This window comes from Ambystoma mexicanum, chromosome 12 (genome assembly GCF_040938575.1).
Source record: "Ambystoma mexicanum isolate Mex_15411 chromosome 12, UKY_AmexF1_1, whole genome shotgun sequence".
Classification (NCBI taxonomy): Eukaryota; Metazoa; Chordata; class Amphibia; order Caudata; family Ambystomatidae; genus Ambystoma; species Ambystoma mexicanum.
In genome coordinates this window covers 427269405-427288259 of record NC_090936.1, presented here as the reverse complement: position 1 = coordinate 427288259, position 18855 = coordinate 427269405, and the positions used below count along the sequence as shown (strand labels likewise).

The following is an 18855-nucleotide window of genomic DNA, read 5'->3' as shown; positions in this document are numbered from 1 at the left end:
TTCAAAAAGCAAAATCAATAATCGTACTGATATACACACTAGTAGTAGGACCTGTCTCCTGGGTTCGTGTGCTTTAGAAGACAATACTATTAGCAGTCCACGTAGCACGTGACACTAACCTCATAGCCTTTTGCTGCCCAGCTAATTTGCAATTGTTTCAAAACTTCATAAGGTTGGAAGGCTGACTTGACCTGCTTGACACAGAGCTCTGCAGTGGGCATTGAACCTGCTGAGGTACCTTACGATCTCAGATGCTTCAGTTTTGATCAGCGCAGCTACAAAGCAATACTATACCATTGCCCATAGCAATAGGTCACTGTGTCGTTCTTTTGTCATTAATCAGGGATGCAGCAGATACATATTGGCCCACATTCCGAGCTAGGAGGTAAGTACAGGTACTTTCCGGCATAGCGGAAAGTACGACACCGGCCTGGTGGAAGACCGCTAATTGCGGCCCATTCCGACCTCGCGGACACGCGCTTTCCGCCATGCCGGAAAAGTACCTAGCGGCATGCCGCTAAATGACCCACAAAACCCCCTACCGGCATGCTGCGACACGTACATAACAACACTGCCTTGGAAGCAGCAGCGTCTGTAAATAATGGTGACCGTAATTTACGGATCCCGTAAATTACAGTCACCGCAAAACAACGGAACCGGAAATTTCGTCATCGCACAGGAACGGGAAGGAGCACAGCGGCCATCTTTAAAAACACAATCCATTGCCATCCTCATCAGGCAGCACCCTTGGGAGCAATCCAAAGTCGGGGAAAGGACCACACAACCAGGAACTATGCCAACAGCCCCAAAGAAGTCTGAGGACCGGCTCCGCAAGAAGAGATTCAGCCCTGAAGAGCTGCAGGCCATGGTGGACTACCTGGCAGAGCATGCTGATGTTGTGTTCAGCCCCGACATACGGAGAGAGTCAGTAATCCATAAAAAAAATATATGGGCACAAATCGCCCAGAGGGTGAGCGCAGTAGGCACCACCCCCCGCACCCCCAAGGACTGCCGCAAGCGGTGGGATGACTTGCGGGTGCGGGTGCAGGGCCTCCTCTCCGCCAACCGGAGTCAGGCAATGCAGACTGGAGGGGGCCCAAGTTCCCCAGTGAGACTTGAGCCATGGGAGGAGACATGTGCAGCATTGATCGGGACGGAATCGATTGAGGGCATCGGCGAGATGGAGTGTGGGGCAACGTCGTCTGCTGAAGGAGGTGAGTGTCCAAACTCAACACTGCCAATGGCAATTGCATGATGTATACTCCCCCAAGGGCCATCAAAGGCACCTTGTCATGTTGTCTTCCCCCCCATCCAACTAATGCAGAGCCAACTGCCATGCAATCAAGGGCCAAGTGCAAGTACATAACGCACATCAACCATAGTGCACTAACTTGCACATCCCATCATGCACACTGTGCAGCAGGTTCGGCAGTGTGCCAGCCAGACAGCATATTACCAGGCCAGGATGAGTCACTCCGAAACCTGCATACATATCATACTCATGCACATGTACCACTGCTGTTGCTACACCCAAAAGGCCACAAACCCCAAATGACTGAAATGTGAATGCAGCCATGTATGCTATTAGGACATCATACAATTACTCATGTTGGCCCTCTCTTCTACCCCCACAGGCACTGATCATGACAGCGGTGAGCCACAGACAAGCCGTCCAACCACCTCCTTGGGCAGTGGCAGGGTCCGGCGCATTCCAGCACTGAAACCCCCCCCCCCCTGGCTCCTGAAAGGTCAGTGGAGGCTGCACCACCCCAATCCCTCCCAGCATCTGCGCCTGCCACAATGGCCACCCCAACGTCGGCAGAGTCCATTATTGCTGGGGAGGTTGCAGCTACGGGCCCCGAGGAGAATGTGGACAGCCCTTCATCCATCTGTGGGGCGTCCGAGGAGGAGTTTTACCCCACAGTCCACACCCCAGAGCCCAGCAATGTCCCCCTGGCATCATGCAGTGACTCTGGGGATCCTGAAACACCTGGCCGTAGTGCTCCAACAGACACACAGGGATACGATGATCGTGGCCCAAGTTCACCAGTCCTGTCCATGCCAGAGCACGTAGGGCCAAGTCACTCCAGTGATGAACACCCATCATCTGATGCACGTCGTGCAACTCAGCTGACTGACCTCATCACTGTGTTCATGGAGGACAACCGCCAGGCCAGGGTGGAATGGCTAAATGAACTCCGGGAAATGCGTCAGGCAGTCACAGAGAGCACTAACAGGTTGTGTGACGTCCTAGGATGCATAGCTGATGCCCTTGAGGCTGCACATTCCAATCCGCAGCATCAGCAGGAGGACACGGCCACATCCAGTCGTGACACACCGGCAACTCCTCCGCGACGCACTCTGTGTTCCATGCGGTGCCGGGACATGCCTCCCCCGGGACCCGGGAGCATGCATTAATCGCCATTGCTGCCACATGTGGCCTTAATGTACTACATTGGAGTACTGTTGTGGAGTTGTGGGGGAGGGAGGAGAGGGGTGAGGATTTGTTGTGGAGTTGGGGGGAGGAGGGACGGGGGTGAGGGTTTGTTGTGGAGTTGGGGCGGAGGGGGGAGGGTTTGTTGTGGAGTTGGGGTGGAGGGGAGAGGTGGGTGAGGGTTTGTTGTGGAGTTGGAGGGAGGTGGTTGGGCGGGTGGAGGGATTGTTTACACTCATCCATTCAAAATTTAAATACACCTTTGGAGTTGCAAAGTTTAATCTGTGTGGACATTCATCATTCAGCATGTGTATCATGACGTCTGACAGTGCATGGTCTACAAGTATACACACACCCAGGGCCCTGTGTGCCCATATAATGCCGGCCTCTGCTGTCTTGTGTTTTGGTTATTATGTCCAGACGTTGTAAGCCACACGACAATTCCCTCCCATGCACCGCCTCCATGATGCTGTCTTGCCTCTTCCTCCTCCTCCTTCACTCAATCTTCATCTGGTACTAGCAGTCCCATGTCAGGGGACAGAGCCACATTCAAGGGATGCACAATGGGGGTCTTGGACAGCACATTGCAGTAGCTGGGTCCCCCACCAGTCCAGCTTCGGCAACTCATATGTACCTTATGCAAGCCAGGTGGCTGCTTCATCTCCACGCATGCACGGGTATGGCCATTATAATAGGGCTCCCTGGGCCTGGTCTGTGGGTTTCTGACAGGGGTCCGGTACCATGGTGTCAAGGGACAGCCGCCAACACCTGCATGTGTAGCCAATTTAGGTAAGTGTCTGGACTGTCATGTAGGGGAACTGTTCTTGCTTGCCTTGCTTTCCGTCTGTACGTTGGGGGAATGGTATTGCTTGCGGTTGTGAACCACCACATGCATGCCATGCAGGTCAACCTAATCCACGTGGGTGCTGTCAGGGGCACCCATGTCATTTGGCATGCCTGCAATGCATGGGGGCCAACTTTTGTGTCGTATATCTCCTGGGTAGTCCTTGTTAGGGATTTGTAGCCTCTTGTGTGCCTGAGGAGGTGCTCCAGCACTTCGTTCTGCGTCCGTGTACTGGACGGTTGTGACATGCCATGCATGGGTCCAACTGTGTGCTGATAGGTGCCTGTGGCATGGGTGTGGGGCACAGGCACCACCTTCAATTGTGCCGGGAGAGTGGTGTGTATTTGTATGCTGCTCACTTATCTAGAATTCAGCCACCAAATTATGGTGGTGAGGCTGTCACATTCTAGCGGGTAGGGGGTGTGTGTCTGCTCAGGGGTTTCCTTGAGGTACAGGACCTGCTGCGTGGGAATGGGGGCTGCTGGGGTGGTGGCGGAGGCTGCACTGGTGCTGCATGCTGGGCCTGTCTCCACCTCCTTCTCCCCCTGTGTCTCCTCAGTTGGGAGGCCTGGTGTTTTTGGTGTAGTTCTAGTGGTTGTGACCTTGCTGGCAGGGCCTCCTGCCTCATGTGCTGCTACCACTATTGGTATTTTCTTGGTGTGGGAGGGGGTGTGGTGTGTGGGTGTGGTACTTTTGTGCTGTGGCACACTCCATTGCCTCCACCTGTGCTGATTGTGTGCACCTGTGGCTCTGTGGACCACTGCTCAGGGTTCTTTACTCCTTCTCTGAGATGCCTGTGTGGACTCCATGCCGGTAAGTGACTTTACGGCCTTAATGAGGCTGTTATTTATGTGTGCTCCATACTTGTGATCAGCTCCGGTTTACGCCATGCTGCTAATTTCGGCATGGTGGGGCGCATGCGTGACCCAAGACCGGTATTTACAGCATCGTAGATTACGGTGCCGTAAATAGCGGTCTGATCGGTCGGAATGGCCCGTAGCGGTAAGCGATGCCGGTAATCATTTACCGGCATCGTTTTTCCCTTTACTCCAACATCGGAATGACCCCCATTGTGTTTAATGGACCATCCATTTTAGGGACACTGCTGCTGTCAGATGGCAGGGTGAGGATTATTGAGGTTTGTTTTAAACACTGTTGCCAAGGGACTGATGTCCTATTCAGACCCTGTTATGCGATATGACTTAGTTTGGCTTCAGCATTTCCCAGTACCTGCATGACTTGCGTCAATGAAGGTTTTGTCTGGTGAGCTCCCACTTGTCTGCATTACGTGTGCTACGCAAGGTGTACATGGAGCTCCCTCATCTCTGTGCGCTTTTCATGGATCCAGCTCACTCACACATGCTGTTCCTCTGTGTTCGTGCAATCTCTCATAGAACAGGGTTCCCCAGCTGGCTAATGGGGGTGCTTCCGGTTGGTGGGCTATCATTTTGGGTCGGGAGGGCCGTTGTGCATTTGGCGATGCAGAGTGCGGGTCCCGGAAGGAATGGCTTGTCATGCTGGAATTCAAGATCGTGATACACAGACAGAGCTATATTTGGCCCCAGTCCTGGAATAGCAGGGGGACATCAGATAGAGAATGAGGTCAATTGGTAAAGCGGTTTTTGGGTCTAGTGCTTAATGGTGGATGGAGGGTGGCCAGGATTTCTCCAGGACTGTGGTGTGAGGATAGAGCCGTGTCTAAGTCTTTGTAGTGGAATAGTAGAATATTTTGCTGGTTAATATTGTGAGTCATTGCAAGATCTGTGTGTGCTAATATGTAATGAAATAACAGAGGGAACTGCTTAGGGGTAGAGGTCACTTTGCAGAGCAATATGCATGTCCAGCACGGAACGTGCAAAGGCTGCTTCTATGCCAAAATAACATGCATATACAGAGTTGCTTTTTAATTTTATATTGGAATTGCCATTTATTTACTTATTTATTGCTTTCTTGTTAGGTGCTTGCACGGCAAGTAAAATACTGTTCCAAAGCACCCACAGGGCGAGGTTGGGTGGGACAAGGGAGTGAAATACATTAAATATCACAATCATTAATATGATCATTTGAGGGAAAAGAAGGAAAGACAAACTTACCATGCCTTGAGAGTATTCCTAACGTGCAAGTGCAGCAAGGAAAAGGGCAGAGGAGTAAGTGCTGGGGTGTCTGGGCTGATGGGTGAGACACAGATGATGTGCTTGGGTTGTTGAGTGCTACATGGCCAAAGCCCCTTTAGGAGTAAATACGAACCTCCAGGGAGGAAGGTGTGCCAGGGCAAGTACTGAGGCAAGATAGGAGCTGGGCTAATTGGGAGTGGGTGTCAAGGGCCCTGGGGATACATAAGGGCCCCACACACCAATCACAGCAACTGTGGAATTAGCAGAGAAGAGAAGAAGGGAAGTAGGAGGTTAAGAGGAAGGTCTTGAGGAGGTTCCGGAATTTCAGAAATTCCTGCTCAAGGCGTCAAGGCGCAGAGGCGGGGGGGGGGGCTATTCCATAGGAGGGAGCCAGCTGAGGAAAGCAATTAAACACCTACCGTCTGTTTAGCTAAATGTTTTACACACAAAGAGTTGCTGCCAGAGGAACGTAGGGGTCTAGAAGGAGAGTATTTAGCAAGAGAGAGTTGCAGATAGTGTGGTCCCTGGCCCCAGACAGCCTTGTGGATGATGCAGAGGGATTTGAATTTAATTTGTGCAGCAACCGGGAGCCATTGAAGACTTTATAGGGTAGGAGAGATGTAGCCCCTGGGCTTAAGGCCAAGGATAAGTCTTGCTGCCCTATTCTTGATTAGCTTGAAGGGTCACAGAGTGGAAGAAGGTAGATTCAAGAGGAGGCTATTGCATTAGGCATGCCTAGAGAGAACCAGGTCTCAGGTAACATTTAGCCTCTGGGTGAAAATGAAAAAAGGGAGAATTCCTTTGAGAAAAGAGAGCTGAAAGTGGGACTCCTTGGCAATGTCCTGAGTGGGAGGGAGGAGAGAGAGGAGTCGAAGATGACTCCAAGGTTTCTGGATTCAGAAGAAGGAGCAGGGTGACAGCCCAAGGAAGAAGGCCATAGTGAAGGGAAGAAGGAGGGAGCATGACACCTGATGGGAAGGATCTCAGTTTTACAGGCTTTGAGGCAGAGATAGTTGGAGGTGCATCAGGACTGGATGTCAGATAGGCAGTCCGGGATGATGGAGGGTGCAAGAATGTCAGCAGGATGTTTGAAAAAGAGCTGTGTGTCATCTGCATACCACTGGAAGTTGGAGGAGAAGGAGGAGATGAGGCGTGCAAGCAGAACAAGGTAGATGTTAAAGAGCCAAGGGGAGAGGATCGAACCCTAGGGGACACCACAGGCAGAGAAGGAAGTAGGAGAGGAGAAGGTGCCCAAGATGACTTGGGAAGAGCGGTCAGTAAGGAAGGATGTCCGCCAGTGCAGTGCCCATCCCGAGATACCAAGGGTATCATGGAGCCTTTGTATGAGAATGGAATGGTTGACTGTGCCAAATGCAGAGGAGAGATTGAGAAGGATGAGGACAGAATCCAGGATGCAAGCAGTTCTTCACAGGTGTTCAGAAGAGCAGTTTCCATGCCTCTGGATGCTCGGAATCCAGATGGGTGGTCATTGAGACCATCAACAAGTTCAGTGTGTGAGTTTAGTTGGGGAAATGCCAACTCAGTGTGACTGACACACTCTGACATAGCTCTGTAGGTGGATGCAAAGTGTGTGTGTGTGTCATTGTGCGTACTGTTTTGTAGGCATGCAGGCATGCTTTTTTGTTTGCATGTGTGTGTGTGGAATTGCGACTGGTTAGTAGTACTTTTCTCTGACAGAGCTTTGTATAGTATGCAATATGGGTCCTTTGCTTTATAATTGTACTGGCAGAAGCAAATATGGGTCCCAGTATTGACATATTGGCAGAGTGGCGTGTGAACCTAGGTGCTGGAGAAACAGAGGTAATAGCATTCATTCAGTATTCAGGTACGTTTTGGGAGTTCTGTGCCCCTTCCAATACTATAATAGCATCGGATTATACAATACACTGTTGGTTTGATTTTGCAGAGCATTGAATAAGCTGCGGGTTTGGAAAAGCAACAGGGGAAAAGGGCTGGATACAGTTACATTGTCACTGGTTTGCTTGGAACGCACAAATGAAGCATGCGGTCCAGGCTATAAGTGCATTGGCTGAGCTAAATGTGGTCCTCTTGCTTGAGCAATATGCTGCTTACGTTCACAAGTGAGGTGATAATAACAGAGGTGGGTGTGTTACTTGGAGTATCGGGGGAGTGCACGTCACAACTGGGGTGTATTAGTGGAGCTGCATTTGAGCCCCAGGGCTGAATGAATTATCAGTGGGTGCTCCAGGTCAACATTGAAGGACATTAGCAGAGCTGTCTGAAGCCACATGTTTGAGGCCAAGGACAAGAGGCCAGATGCTTGAGCGCAGGGATAGCAAGTGTGACGAGGCTCGGACACAGAAATGTGCAGAGTGAGGCGCTTGCGTAGAACACACATACCCTGTGACGAACTTTAGGTACTTATTTGGGCCGATTGTGTGTAGAACATTGAGAACGTGGACAAATAGCGAGGAGCTGGAGACATGCGCTAGAACGAGGAGCATGCAAAACACGTTGCCTTCAGCACACTTCCCTCCAAAACAGTAGTGTGTAACATAGCACTGGCCCCATTTGTTTTCCGGATGTTCTTCCAGTGAACGCCCTCCATCCCCTTGGGAATGCTGGCGAGTAGTAAAACATTGAGTTGGTAGGCGCGCCCCACCAGTTTTAAAGCTCACCCGACGTCACCCTTCCGGCGAGGCTTGTGACCAATCTGCGCACAGTCTTGTGTTTGGTGCCCTCTATAATTTGCCATGTTAGTGAGTTTATCATGAGCCAAGTCACAGTTACGAACAGTTTTACTCTGCAGGCCATGCGCTTTATCTTGTTGAGGCAGTAATACGGATATTCGTTTGTAAGAGGGCGAGAAATTTCACTTGTGCTTCCGCTCATGCTTCAAAAAGAAGCGTGGTGGTACATCATTGTAAATTGTGTTTCTGTGGGGCAGATAGACAAAAAGCGTCCGCGTATTGATTTACAGTTTTAATAACAATGCATGCACGGGTGAAAACACACACTACTCATGAGGTCAAATGCGCAATCGTGGTCAGTCTAGGTCAGGGATCTGCAATCTTTGGCTCCTCTCTCTACATGTTTTGGACTACAGCCCCCATCAATCCTAGAGACAACAGTCAATGGCAAAGGAGAATGGGAGTTGTAGTCCAAAACATCTGGTGGGCCGCAGGCTGCAGATCCCTGGCCTAGGTACTTAGTTTGCTATGGAGCGTGCTTAATGCAATATTGCTTAATGGCAATAAAATTCGTATCACAACTAGTTTATATAGAGACTGACAGTGGGCTTATCAAGAAGGGTAGGCATACTTAGCCACTCAGGAAGTCGTGAGCACCTGTTGTTCGCAGTTAGAGAGCGCTGTATCCTGCTGCATCAGCTGTCCAAGACTGCCCTTTCCCAGCGCTTCGACTATTTGATGACACCATGTTAATTGTTTTACTTTTTGGAAATAAATAAGGGTCACAGTGAGTGATAAGCTGCAGGGAAGCATTTGGGCAATACTGAAGCAAAGGTGCATGAGGTACCATTCTTTACATGTGAACAATCTCTACCAGCTGCAGCGTATGACAAGTAGCTTAATTGAACAATTTCATATTGCTAACTTTGGGCAAATGTGCGCTGCAGGCATGGCCGACTGAGCAACACTGGCTCACTGTGTGCAGCCACTCTAGTTCATTATGCAGAGTCACAAACTGTATGCTACACTGTCCTGTTTATTCAATACAGCTAGCATCTTGAGTTACTATATCATAGTTTGAAACATCATTGGGACTTTCATTGAGCAGTACTGGTATGCTTTTTAATCACTTTGGCTTATTTGAGCAGCAGCACCGACACACTGAGCAACCCTGGAAGATTTGAACAGAACCTCTAGCACATTGAGCATCCATCGAACACAGGGTAACATAATGTCCCCTGGCACACATAGTATCTCTGGCTTAGTTAGGCAGCACCCCAGTCCTAATTTGTGCCAAGACACATTGAGCAGCCATTGCTCATTGAGAATCCCTGGCACATTAAGCAGCACTCCTGACACACTGAGCAGCCCTGCAATGTGTGAGTAGGCCCACTGCCACATGGATCATACTTGTCAAATTGAAACATCCTTGATAATGTAAGCAGCTGAGCGTGGCACTTGAGCAACAGTGATACCGTCTTATAGTTGAGCTGCAGTCTTGGCACAGTAAACCGCCCTGACCTATGGGGAGCAGAATTGGTACATTGAGTAACCCCACTTGTAGATTGAGTCAGCACCCTGGCACCAGTATCATCCTCCTAAAATATTCCAGGAACATCCAGATATAGGCTGGCAGGTTCCTGGCACCTGACAACCACACTTTGACATATGATAGCAGTTTTTATGGCATTTGATCTTAGTGCATAATTCTTCAGGTGTATTTACTGCCACAGGATTTGTGAAGGCAATATACCTCCAATTGGACGCCATACCTGGTCTATACGGCGATTCACAAATTCCAAGAATAAGAGAGCTATATACTACATTGAATGCCCATGTGGACACGGATATACTGGCCAAACCTTACGCCCATTAAACATCAGGACCAAGGAACAGAGGACACACATTAAATGCAGACATCTTGAGGTACTACTAGTGAAACATTATCTTGAATTCCAACAGACACATAATTAGCTATCATGGTGGGTCGTAAACTCATTAGCTAATCTAACCCGTTTTGAAGAATACTGTGCCTTTGTGAACAATATTGGCTAAATCGAACGTCAGCACACACTGTAACCTTCAATGATCAATTGGATTGGAATATGATAATTACATCTTCTGTTATTTAATGGAACTGCATGTACCACATGTACTCCAGGAAACTCCTTATTGTCCTCTCTCACAACCATGATGCACTTGCTACTTAATCTTTCTTTCTCTCTGTTACCGATTTATGTTACAGAGCTACTTTACCCTCAATTAGCAAATATTCCTTTGTTATTTATGAGTATTATGTATGTCTGCAATACATATATACCAACAAATGGTTTATGACATATGTTTACAATTTTGATGTATGCCATGTAATGAATTTTGTGATTCTATGCTTTACCTTTCCTATATTATCGATTTATGTCACATATCTAGACCACCTTGAACTAGCAAAAAATACTCATAATACTCATGAGTATTATACATTTAATACTGGTTAGATTTGTTTTCATAGAACTATTATATGCAAACTATATTCAAGATTAATCTTTATTATTTTGATTGATATTCTGTACTGGCATGGTTCTGGTTTGTTTACACACAGCCTAGCGACACGTGATGACATCATCATACAATTACACAATGGCACCATGACGCTATTTTAACCAGGATCTCGTAATGACAAATATTTCCCCCGTTGACCGTCTTGTTAAACATGGGGCCTCATTACGAGGTGGGCGGTAAGGGATTAGCAGCACCGGTAAAGGCACCGGTGCCGGTAATCCCCTACCGCCCTACTACGAGTTCCCTTTGTGGGTCCTCCCTTAACACCTGGTTTTACCAGGCGTTAAGGACGGGACCCTGGAGCTAATAACGGTACCGCAATTTGCGGTACCGTTATTAGCGCCTTCCCCAGTCCCATTGAGCCCTATAGGGGCTCAAATGGGAATGGGGAAGGGCCCTGGTGAATGGGGAATTACCGGTCCCGCCAATCTTGGAATGGACCGGTAATTGTTCCATTCACCAGGGCGGAGTCGGTAGTGTTTTGGAGGCAGCAATGGAGCTCATTGCTCCATGTCTACCTCCAACCTCGTAATGAGGCCCATGGTGAGCAGAGCCTTTCCCTGTGGGCTTTTCTTCCAGCCTAACCTCACTGCACCTCTAAATCATCATCTCTTCATTGCAATTGGGAGCAATTAAATTGCCACTTTTTACTTGAAAATATTATTATCAATTCTTCCAGTAGAAATGAATCGCCGTAACTTGGATGAGAAATTCAAGAAATATCTTTCTGGAGTTCATTGAATTACAGTTTGTTGAAAGGTATGGCCCTTTTGTTATCTTTATTATTAACTTAAATATCTAAAAACATTCTTCTTAATCAGTCAGATTTAGAAACATTATTTCTTTTTTGTTGCTGTTATTTTATTGTTTTAAAAACAAAACTTTAATAAGTTTCCACATGTACAGTAACATTTTCCATTTACAAATGTTCACACTCTTCCATTTAAACATTTCCACATAACTTCGAGTATGAATTTCTATGTTCTTTCTCCTAGTCTTAAAATATCCCAAGATTATTTCGATTACTTTTCAGTCTAAAATCAAGCAAGCTCCTGGTATACTTTTTTAAATTGAATCTACTACCATTAACCTACAAAGAAGCCTGGCTAATACTATAGAAGCTGGATTGTAGTGGAATTATAATGGATTTCAACATCAGTCTCACATGTGTAATGAAACTCCATTTTAGAAGTTAGACATCATTTTGAATTTGAGGCCTAGTGCCATGGCTATGCTGTATGTTATGTTCAGTCCCGAGGGTTAGAAGGGCGTGCATGCGTTCTTTGCTTGCAGCCCTGACAGCTCTGCAGAAGTATAAATTCTTGAACACATACACACAGTTCTTTGTTGTGCCTTATCAGTAGTGCATGCAACCCAGAAGGAATGTGCCCTGCAAGGCCAAGAGAGGGCCGGAATGGATCTTTGAAGAAGTTATCCCATGAGAAGGGGAGAAAGGGCAATAGGTTTCTGCCAGTCTAGATCTTTTAAGTTATAGTGTCCAGAGACCCCCAGAGCCCAAGACCCCACATCCCAGTACACCCACCAGCCCAAGACTCCTGGCCATAAAACTGTAAAGTGACCCATCTATCAGGAAGATCAGAAAGCAGGGGCGGGCTGCCCCCATCATCATTTCATGTGATTTGTGCTGCGAAGTGCCAGGGGAAAAGGTAACACATTTATGCTGCAGGTGGGAAAGTTATGGAGGCGCCGTGTGTCTGGGAAAGGAGTGGGGATTCGCGTAGTTCTGAGAAGATTATCACAACCTCGAACATAGCCGCCTCACTCATGTACCAGGTGCACTGCAAGGCTATGAACTAATGAATTGTGTAACCAAATTGCCAATTACCGTCTTTGTACTGGATGATGCAAGAAGAAGATCCCCCATGTGGACCAAGATGTACGGACAATTCTGGGACCAATCGCCTGGCATCCCGTATGGAGCATGCTATATGTGTATAGGATCGCACCACCCAGCTACCCGGATTTGTAACCTATGTAATGTATGTCACATATGACGCTGTGTACCTTTAGAACCTGTTGCTCATGCTGTCTTTGTCAGAGCACTTTGTGGCAGCAGAGTTCTTTGCTGTTGTGTACTTGTATTTTTTGTGACATTAAACCTTGTTGCTCCTTGCAAGAGGTGAGCTGGGCCGTTTTTCCCGAAAGTTTTAGTTTTCTGGTATGAGTGTTGGGGGGTTACACTACATATTCTTGCACCTTTGTTCCTTTCCTCTATTCACTACTTTGAATTTATTTTTCATAATTTCTTTTTACATTTTGTACTTTTTCTTTATCTCATTTTAAATTGGCTTGCCTTCTCTTTTCTCTATAACCATGGTATGCCTTATAATGTCATATTTTCTTTCATGCTCTATTGTCTTGTGTTAGTCTCCTCCTTTATCCTTTTCGCCCCGATCTGTCATGTTCTCTGCCATTTTGTTTTTCATTATTTTTGCTCCAGCTCTCTCTTCTTGTATGCTTTCCTCCGTTATTTCCTTTTCTAGGCATCCCCATTTCTATCTTTTTTTCTTTGTCAGTGTTTCTTTGTACTAATTCACCTCTTCCTCCATTCGTGATCATTTTTACACTTTTCTTCATTCCTTTTTCCTTGTATTGACACCTAGCTACTCTGAGACGCGCCCTTTCCTTTTTGTTGCCTCTAGTATTCTTTTCTTTTGACCTTTCACTTTTGAGCCCTTTTCTATTGCTGCTTTCCAAATTCTTCATTTAAATGTTTTCGTGGTCTTCCATTTTTCATTTGTTTTGCTGTCATTTCATTTCCTTTTTTAGTTTTGCCTATTAGGTGACACTTAAATCTCCCTATAACACAAAACGATTGTCATGAGAAGGGAAAATGGGGGAGAGATGGGATGTGGGACACACACACAGCCTGTGCGCGTTGTTCTAGTTTTCACCTACCAATTGACATGGCCATGCTAGTGCCTGTAGCCAGTTTTCTGTTTTTTCTTCACCTCTTTCCCTTTATTGTTCTTGCTCTGCTTTTACCAATTCTCTTAATTTTCTGCTTCTGTGTTCTTCTGTCTCACATTTTCAATCAGTTTGCATCTCTTTTCTGCTTTCTCAGATATTTAACATATTGTTTGTCCTGCTTTTTCTCTTTCTTTTACTTTTCTATTTCGTTTTAAATTTCTTGTTATGTATTTATCTGTATCTGTATTTGCTAGGGGTTTGTCCTATATTTTCTCCTCTCTCTCACTATGCTGCTCTCTTATTCTGTATTACCCGATTTCAATTTGTATTTTTTCACAGAATCCCTTTAGCTGCCATTTTGTTTCCTTATGTCTAATCATTTTCATCTTGGAACTCTCGTGTTCGATACTTTCTCACCTCTCTCACTTTGCTGCATTCCTGTTCTGTATTACCGTGTCTCTCAGGCTTTATTGTTCCCATCTGTTCTACTTTCATAGTCACCGACTTTGCTGATCTAGTATCCTGTGTTATTTAATCTGTCCCAGGTTCTCTTGTTCTGCATTCTCTCATCTCTCTCACTTGTATCTTAATTTATTTTGTTCTATATTGTCTCACTACTTACTTGTATGTTCTCTTGTCCTATATTGCTTAAGCTCTCTCATTTTGCTGCTCGCTTGTTCTTCAGTGTCTCATCCATCTGATTGTGCTGCTCTCTTTTTGCACGTTGTCTCATCGCTACCACTTTGCTGCACTTTTGCTGTCTGCTGTCATGTTTCTTCCACTTTACTGCTCCTATTCTGTATTGTTTCATATACCACTCTAATTTGCTTGTTTGTTGTATTTTGCTGCTCTGTGTATTGTTTCATCTTGCAGAAATTCTTCACTTTTATTCAGAATTATTTCTTCTCTTTCCATTTGCTCTTCTAATATTTCCCATTCCCCATTTGTAAGTTTGGAACTCTCTAGTTCTGATTTCTCCCTTCTCTCCAATTCTTTTCTATTCTTCTGCTAGCTGCAACAACCCTTATCTCCTCTTCAAATGCCTTTTCCAAGCCCTTGCAATTTGTACCTCCACTACTGTATCATCCCCCATCTTTCATGTTCCACCCATTGTACAACCTGTTTAATTGTTGCCCTTCTCTTGTGCTCACTTCTTTGTTTTCTCTGCATCATTTGCTCTATCTGTTTCCTCCTTTCATTTGTTCTCTGCATTTCTCCTCCCTCTCTCGTTTTTTTCTGCTAAATTTGTTTATTTTTCACTTCACACTTTTTAATTCTCTCTAGCTGCACTTGACCCTCCCCTCTATTATTTCCCTTTTTTATACTCTCGCTTCTCTGTATCTCCTGCCTTTTTCTTCTTCCTTTCTTTTAATCACCTATTTCATATTTTTGTTTCATATTTTTATGTGTTCTCTTCTATTCCTTTTACTTGATGATCTAGTATTCTCTCTCAAATCTGCGCTCATTCATACTCTTTTTTTGTTCTCAATAATTATTTTGCAGCCTCTTCTGGATCTTTTTGCAACATTTGCTCTTACAGCGTTCTCTCTAAATGCTGTACTTGTTTCCCTTTCTCTATGCGTTTTCTAGAAAAGTGATTTTTCTTTCTTGGCTCATTTTTCTGCTCTCACATTATGCACTCTGCTGTGTCTTTGTCTCGCTCTTGTTTGAGTTTCTTTGCTATTTTCCCTCTCTTACGTCTCTGTTTTCCTCACGTTAGTGATCTCATGCTCCTTACACTCTTCTCACTTTATTGCTCTCTTCTTTAACTACACACACCCAGGATTTTACATGGCATGCACTCTTTGTTACTACCGTTCCCAGTAGCCACTAGCCCAGAGACTAAATTAATGAATACACTTTATTCACACACAACTCAGCAGGTTGTTTATTGCTAAATAGGACTCCATGGGCTTCAAAGGAGTCAGTGTGTGATCTCCCGGATCCTGTTTCAAAGAAAATGTGTAATCTTCCATTGATAATTATCTTAGGTGATTTCAACGTCTGGGCAGAGTCTCATCCCTCAGAATTAGTAACAGCAGGCATCATTTAAATCTTGTACAATGAGTAAGTGCACCGACCCATGTCAAAGGTCATTCTCTGGATTTAATCTTAAAAGCGACATGCTCAGACCTCGTAGTGGTCAATCAAGATGGTCTGATCTCTAAATTGTCCCTTTCAATTTTTATTATAGTGCTCCCGAAACAACTGCACCTTCCCCTATTCCCTCTCATGAGCAAGGAATGATAAACATTCGACTTGAAGTGTGTCTGCGCTTCTGTGACTTTTGCTTGAGCAATGAAGCCAATGTTATAACACCGGGTGACAACTTGGAACAGAAGTAACATTTGTTGTTTGAAACAATTCTTGCAAGGTTTGAAAAATGATACCACTCAAACAAAAACCTAGACCTAATAAAAGCGTCAAAAAAGCACAAACCATTGGTTCAGTAGCTACACTGTCAAAGATAAGCGACTTAAACAATATTGGAGACAATTCTATGATCCCTAAAACCTGACTATCTTGACCCACTTAAAGTACAAATAAGGGATGGCGAGTTTTAAAGTGCTCAACTTGCTAGGTAGCCGAATCAAGCCGAGTCAGTAAATGGCAGATTCAGCTCGAATACGTTTGAGCCAATTTGAGACATAGGTTATTATGGCTTGAATTGGGTTAAAAACTTTTAGAATCCATATAGACTTTAAGAAAGGATGGGTCAGAGCATCAAAACTTGTTTCGGCACAACTGAGCTGATATACCTGCGCATCTGATCTGCTCGTGCCAAACAATGTAAATGTGCATATAACAGATGTGTGCATTCATATATGCACCTTTTCACCTCCTTTGTGCATTTACGCCTATAAGGGGGGTATTTCTGCATATTTCAAAGCACATCTCGAATGCGCTTTGAAATTAGCAGAAATAAGTCACATTCCACTCCACCTTTTTGGACTAGGAAAAGGAGCAATGGGGAATGTATGACAGCGCCATTGCCTACCCCTCATTGCATTTTCTTTTAAATGTCACAGCACCAGTATACAGCACTTGCATTTCTATCCTTCAAACAGGGATATCAATTCTTTTTTTATTTTAACATTTCAAAATGAGAGGCCTTTCATGGCTGGTCATTGTGAAATGGGTTCCAAGCAACCATATGGGTGCTGGGTGGTGACTTTCATTTATTGGTGTCAGGAACGCTGTCCTGATACCAAGTTTTGCAACACAGCCCCCCTGAAACGTGCAGGTCACATTTGAAAATGTTTGCAAATATTCTTTTTAAATGCATGTTCTGCCCTTTTTTGATTTGTGTTCATTTCTATGTCTCTGTTGTATAATTCCCCTGGCCACCAGCTAGTATACTGATCCAGTACCTTGGAATATAATAATACCAAGGAAATATATTCGAGCCGAGTTGGACCATCAAATACTCGTTTCAACCAAGTGTCTCGAATTTCCCTTTGTCTTTTTTAAAACCATTTTGAGGCTCTGCTCGAAATGTTTTGAATTTTAGAGCCGAGTCGAACCCTTATTGTTGAGATCGGATTGTATATTCGTTGTGCCGGTTCATCCATCCCTAGTACAGAAAATCAATTACGCAGGCCAAGAGAGCATATTTTCACAACAGAATCATCTCACCACCATTTATCAGGAAATCATTTTATAAAATTATTGATGAATTTAGGAACACCTCCCTAAAAATGAAACACCTATTATCCATTGCAACAATTATGCATAAATTAGCTGAGTTTTGCACATAACATTGTGGATAGCGATGCAGATATTGATAATAAACTGTTGTATACAAATGTAATTTTAAGTTGTTGGACTGCAATATATTTATGTACTACTTAAAAACAAATCTTAAACCATTAAGGTCAAGGATTTTCATCTTCACTTCAAGAAAGTAAGGGCTCCGTGTCACCCGAGACCCATGTCCAACATGATATGATAGGTTATTTATAACGCACTGAATACCCAGAGGTTTCTAAGGGCGGAACCGGGGATCGAACCTGCGGTGCTCCGTGTCGTCTTGCTTCCAAGGCGAGCACGTTGCCCCTGAGCTATCTTCCGATACCTGAAACCACTGAACATACCAAATAGCTAATTTGCAACATGAGATTATCAATATCTCTTTGTCTTCTGCTTTCCTCCTAAAAACTTCTCCAGCAGGCTATGGCTCATGGCTCATCCACAGGTACTGGGCAATGTCAGGCCTTTGTCCTGTATCCCACATGCAGCTACACTGATAGGGAAAGCAATATTCTTAGTCCCCAGCAGGCTGGGCTCCAACCTCTGCACAGTATGGAAGTCATTATAATACCTATGCTGGATGAGGGGATTTCCATGGTTGATTCAGGAGTAACCACGTCGTAATTTGCTTGAATTTGTCAGAGATTTTCTACACTGTAGATCCTGACATCCTGCTAATTAGGCCGAATCAGACTGGAATAATCGGCACTGCTCAGAAGAGGATTAGCTCCTCGCTTAGTGACAGGGAACAGGCTGTTGTTGTTTAACATGTTTGCTCTGATTTTAAAATAATCTCCTGTGGTGTTCTGAAGGGCACATCCCATTCCCTGTTGGTTTCTAGAGTGTATATTCTTCCACTAATGAAATGTGTGTAATGATACAGATTGAAATCCCTCAGTCACAATGATTTATTTAATGTATTTATTTAATTTATTTTGAAATTTGTATAGCGCACCCAACAAAGATGACACCCAAATTCTGCTTCAACTTGCCTCTTCCACCTTAAGGATTACCCATAACGCTTCTCAATGTATGATGGACATTGAGAGTTGGAAGACAGCTATCAAATTACCTACCAATATAAAATCTCAAAGACCGAGATGTTATTGGTAGGTTCTACTAACATTGAATGGCCTCTGGAAATCTGGCCTGCCTTACTTTGCCCACGCCCATGTCCAGTTCATCAGGTGTGAAATGTAGAGTTATTACTGATTCAATACTCTCTTTAGAATCCCAGATGTCAACAGTTGAAAAATCGGGATTTCATTCTCGACATCTTTTCAGAGATGTAACACCATTTCTTTCTTATTGGCACAACATTTAAAAAAATCCTGTCCATTGCAATCCCCCTCATTGATTATGTGAATGGAGTTCATCTCCGGCCTCCCTCTTACTCACTGGATATCACATCGGTTAGCAGTAAAGTAATAGTTTGGTTGCCGCGGTTGAGGGAAGAAAAATACTGTGCTCATTTTATTTTTAGAGCGACCCTTCTGTTTGCTGCTAGATATAGAAAGAATACTATTTCTAGCATAATTTGGGCAGATAAAA

General features: G+C 45.0%; 1 protein-coding gene across 2 annotated transcripts in view; it reads left to right on the top strand.

The window, feature by feature from the left end:
* The window catches only part of LOC138513606 (sodium- and chloride-dependent GABA transporter 2-like), a 771005-nt gene that overhangs the window by 23883 nt on the left and 728267 nt on the right, over positions 1-18855 (top strand). Inside the window, exon 1 of one of the 2 annotated variants that reach the window (XM_069628590.1) lies at positions 11306-11382. The exons of the other annotated variant lie outside the window; for it this stretch is intronic. The gene's annotated coding sequence lies outside the window, so the exon portion shown is untranslated. Of the gene's footprint in view, positions 1-11305; positions 11383-18855 lie in introns of those variants that run through there. 2 annotated transcript variants of the gene reach the window in all.